Genomic DNA, 4933 nt, shown 5'->3' with positions numbered 1-4933 from the left:
GCCGGCACCCCGAGGTGCGCCGGTGTTCAAGGGACACAGCACACTGCTCACTCCACGGACGCCGACACCCACGGCCCCAGCACCCGCGCGGGACAAACGTGAGGGTCTCCACTAAAGCCCCGCCCCTCCCCTCCCCAGTGCGGTCCCCACGACCCCCCCTGATTTCAGGAGGGTGTCTCAGGACTGAAGACCCTGGGGTGTCCCCTGCCAGCCGTTAGCGGCTCTTGCTAACTGTGATGTCGGTCCATCCAGGACACAGCTGGCTTTGCCGAGCTGCTCTCTGGCCGAAACTGACTCCCGCCTAGGTTGGGGCCCTGCAGCGAGTGGCACCCCACCCCTGTGCCATCGACGCCGGCGGTTGGTCCCAGGGGTGCCTGAGGCTCCGGGTCTCGCAGTTCCCGGTTGGAGCAGAGCTCAGGGCTGGGGCTCCAGACGGCAGCCTGGCTGTCCCCTCGGTGGGGTGGGGGCAGCTACTCGTCTCCTGTGACGTCCGGGTGCCAGGAGGACCACATGGGACGCCTGCCTCCCCATCTCCCAGCTGCCGGCCTCTCGGGAGGATCCATGCAATGCCTCGTTCAGGCCACTAGGGGGCTCGCAACTCCAAGGATCCAAGGCTCTGCAGCCTGTTTTTAATCCTCCTGCTGCTGGAGGCATAGGATGGGCTAGGAGGCCCTGAGGTTCCAAGATATTTCAGACAATAAAAACGGGAGGAATCGCGCAAATGGAATCGAACTTTGTGTCTCTGCCCGTGCTTCTGCGTGTCACGTACCTCCCTGATCCCTCATTCTACCTACATTTCTCTCCCAAATGCACCCCGAGAGGCAGGCAGGTACTAAACGCCCCATTTGACAGATGCAGAAGCCGAGGCGGGGCGCCTCGTGCCAGGATGTGGCTGGGAACCCGGGTCTGCCAGGGCTATTTGGGGGGCTTTTGTTCTGTACCAGGTGACTTTTCATTGGCACTTCCCCTCGTGTCCGGAGGAGGCTGGACTAGCCCGTGGCAAGCTTCCTCCTGGTCTAGGATTCTGAGCAAGTTTTGGCTGCGTCAAGACGACTTGGTGGGGGAGCGTGGGGGCCCATGACTCAGCAAGGTGAAAAGGAAGCCGGGGAAGGTCAGAGTCACTCGAGGAAGGACAGAGGCGGGAGGCAGGGCACGGAGCAGAGGACCAGGAAGCGCAGGTTGCCGGGGGCAAGAGAGGATGCTGGGAGGCCGGTGCACTGAGAGGGCTGGGTGCCACTGTTTGCTCGGAGGTCCCCACTTGGTGCCCCCTGTGGAGCTGAGGGAAAGGAAGGTGCTGGGTGCGCAAGCTCTGCCAGCAGAGTTAAGCGTGCGGTACAGGGACCTCCAATCACAGGGAGAAGAAAGAGGGCCATAAGGCAATTCCCAGCTTCCTTTCAGGGGCCCTGGCTCCCCCATAAACCACCTCCTTTCCAGTCCTTGAGAAAAAGATCCAGGAGGCAGAGCAGGCATCTGACTGTGGGAGAAGGGCTCTCCCCCTGGTTTCCATTCTATGCCTTCAGAGGCTCCACACCCAGCCCTTTCCGGGGCTCTCCCCGCTTCTGGAACACCACTTCCCCCTGGTTCACACCCCCCCCACCCAAGAGCTGCAATAGGCTCTTACTCCAGAAAAGCCCCACGGCTGACCTGGACCCAGTTCTGGCCATTGCACTCTCCTGGGTGAATTTCTATGGCTTTCTTGCTTATGTAATTTTTATAATTCTCTGAGAAAGGTATTATTCTCTCTTTTTTCCAATGAAAAGCTAAGCCCCGGGAGTGGGAGGTCTGGGATGCAGCCAGGGTTGGTAGGCATGGAGCTAACACGAGGGTGGGTTGGTCTTGGTATATTTCATCGCATTTGACCTCAAGCTGCTCTGGAAGGGGGGCTTCCCAGGTGGTGCAGTGGTAAAGAATCCACCTGCCAAGGCAGGAGATGCATGAGACATGGGTTTGATTCCTGGGTTGAGAAGATTCCCTGGAGTAGGAACTGGCAACCCACTCCAGTATTCTTGCCTGGAAAATCCCATGGACAGAGGAGCCTGGAAGGCTACAGTCCATAAGTCACAAAGAATTGGACACGACTGAGTGAGCACACACTGCCCCGCTGCTCTGGAAGGAGGGGACGAAGGGAAGATGTCCTTCTGGTGAGGGGTGAGTGGGCCATCATATTGACTAGAACTTCCTCAGCCTAGCCCCCCAAATCTGGCCCCCACCACCTCTTGTATCATTCCATTCCTCACAGCCCAGCCCTTTTTTCCCCTGTGTGTTCCTTTGGCCTGAAAACTTCTCTCTCACAGCCCCACCAGCCCCTTGCCCTTGACCCTGAAGTCTTCCTGGTACTCCAGGGGGAAAGGCCCTGCAGGAATTCTCCCTTTTCCATATAGACGGTACAGTCAAGGTTGGGCACTGAATTGCAAGGGGGCTACTGCCCTGCTACACCTACAGGAACACAAACAGCTGCTCCAAAATTATACTGTGGGACTATCATCACTTCCCACGGGGTGTATGCAATTAGAGACCCTTTAGCCAAGGAAGCGGAGTTTTGGAGAGGTTAAGAAACCTGCCTGAGGTCACACAGGTGGTCAATGGTGATCAAGATGAAGCCAGGACTCTGGACACTGGCCTTCGTGTTCAAAGATGCTGGAAACCAGGCCTGACAGGCTTGGGGAAGGTCTGGGAAAGTTCAAAGCAGAAGAGCAGGGAGCAGGTGGGAAGGGCGGTGGGGTGATTCAGGCTTCTCCAGTGAGGACTGGGGGTGAGCAGGGGCAGGCAGAGGTGTGTGCACCAGAGTTAGCCGAGCTCTGCAGCTGTGGAGATGAGGGAAGGAGGAGCCCACAGAGGAGACTTCATCCCTGGGGCCGGAGCGGGCCCAGGCCAACCCCGAAAGCTTAGATCAGGGGACCTGAGAGGCTGCCTTCCCTGGCATCTTGTTTCTGAAGGTGGGGACCTTGCATGAAGCCCCGCGGCAAGCCTTCTCTTTGTGCGAGCAGAGGGGGTTAGTCCTACGGATTGACAAGGGCTGAGGCGGGGGAAACTGTTTCTGTTATGAGGGGACCCATTTTCCATGGTAAAGTAAACAAGACGAATGGAATCTGCCTGTGCGTGGAGTCTCCCCCCCTGCAGGGGTGCCCCACCCTCAGGCAAGCAGCCACCGGCCCACTGTCCTTGGTACCTGGGTGCTTATGAATGCCATACCCCAGGTCATGGACTCAGGCTTGGTTTCCTTCGGCCCCCTGCTGCCCCCCCACGAGCCCTCCCTGAGCCGGCCAGCCCCGGAAGGTGCTCCCAGACCCCTCCATCGCTGGCATCCTGGCAGCAGGGACCAGGGGCTTGTCCAGCCTCCCACCTGCCCTCGGCCGTGGGCCAGGCACCCGTGGTGGTGGAGCAGAATTGACTTGGCTCCCATGGACCTGTGGCTCCCGGGGTCATATTTCATATCCCATTACGATCTAGGGATGGTCAGCATCCACACAGCCTTCACGGGGATGTCAGGGAGTGCCTGGCTAGATGGAGAGAGAAAATATGGCCTGTGCTTTCTTAATTCTCAGCAGAAATAAAGTGTCAGGATCAGTCGGAAAGATTTCTTAGCAGGCTCTGTACCGATGCCTCAGGCCTAAAGGGAGACCTCCCTTCTTTGGCCAGTGTCTCTCTTCCCTGTTCCAGACTCAGGCCTTGTCTCAGCCTGCCTCTGTCCTGGGGAGAGGAGGCCAGACCATGCTGCAGAGATGGCTTTGTGAGGCACGACTGGTGCGGAGGGGGAGAAAGGATACTGGGAGGAAGGCAGAAGGGGTGGTGGCCACTTCCTTGCCCTTCTGACTTTGACTATGGCCTCTGGATCTCAGCCATATGAGCCCCAGGGCGTCCCTTGTAAGTGAATGTCGAGGATGCTGGAGCCTAAGTCTCTGTGTCTTTCCTTCAACCCATCCCTTGCTCCTCTGTCCAGCCATCCCTCTCAGCCATGATATTGTCCTTCTGGGTGGGCCTGGGGCTGGAGGCAGGGTCATCAGCCTGGAGGTCATCACCCCATTCCCCCTGTGGCCTTCAGCACAGGTTGGGTCTCCTGATATCTGAGCTGGGCTGCCTGCATGAAGTCAAGCATGAAGCCACCCTCATGCTTCCAGGGTCAACCCTTCTGGGGACATTGCTAACTTTTGTTGTCATCGACTACATTCCTGCTTCCAGCCCGGGGGGCACCCTCAGGGGGAGCGGGTGGTCCTGGCCCAGGACTGGGGCCCTCCCTGTCCTGCTGTAGCCAAGGGTGGGCGGCAGGGCTCCTTCCCTCCCAGGCCCCTTCTGCTCTGGCTGGGTGTCCCTTCCCCCTCCCCATCTCTGCCACTTTTTGCGTCAACACATATCCATGCATTAAACAAGACATTCCATTAATTTCTTCATCATCATAACTTAAGCTGGGACATACCCTTTAAATATTCATTCAGCTATGAAAACTGGGCATTAAAATTTTAATAATGTCAAGCTCATTTGAACCGAGCTCCTTGGGGACGATTACGATACAATTAGAATAAATATGATGATTGAGCTAGTCCAAAGGCTTCACCTGTCTGTCCAGCGTGGGTCCCCGTGGAAGGAGAGGACTGTGGCCAGTGGGCAGACAAAAAGACTGACGGATAGGCCAGCCAGGTCTTTCCTAACTTTCCCTCTAGCCTTCCCACACCCCGCTCGTCTCTGCTCTGGGGGCCCACACGGTCATCCCACTGACCTCTGCAGCTCTCTGCCGCCCCCTGTGGGCCAGGGTGCTGGGCCTTCCCTCTGGGCCTGGGAAGCCAGCCCTGATTAACCATTGTGGTTCCAGTCACCCTTGCCCTTGTCTTCCTGGTACAACTCCAGCTGTGCTTCTGGGCTTGTTCCTTTGTGGCAGCCATGGCCCTGTCTCTGTGTCTCTTCTCCCCAGCCCTGCAAGGGGGCCTGCAAAGCTGGG

The 4933-nt window shown here is 57.9% G+C and overlaps 1 protein-coding gene across 1 annotated transcript in view; it reads right to left on the bottom strand.

Annotated features, from left to right (window-relative positions):
• The window catches only part of CELF4 (CUGBP, Elav-like family member 4), a 313421-nt gene that overhangs the window by 75084 nt on the left and 233404 nt on the right, over positions 1-4933 (bottom strand). The window lies entirely within an intron of this gene.

The sequence above is a fragment of the Bison bison genome, unplaced genomic scaffold (genome assembly GCF_000754665.1).
Source record: "Bison bison bison isolate TAMUID 2011002044 unplaced genomic scaffold, Bison_UMD1.0 scf7180017864286, whole genome shotgun sequence".
Lineage (NCBI taxonomy): Eukaryota > Metazoa > Chordata > Mammalia > Artiodactyla > Bovidae > Bison > Bison bison.
This window is presented reverse-complemented; position numbering and strand designations above follow the sequence as displayed.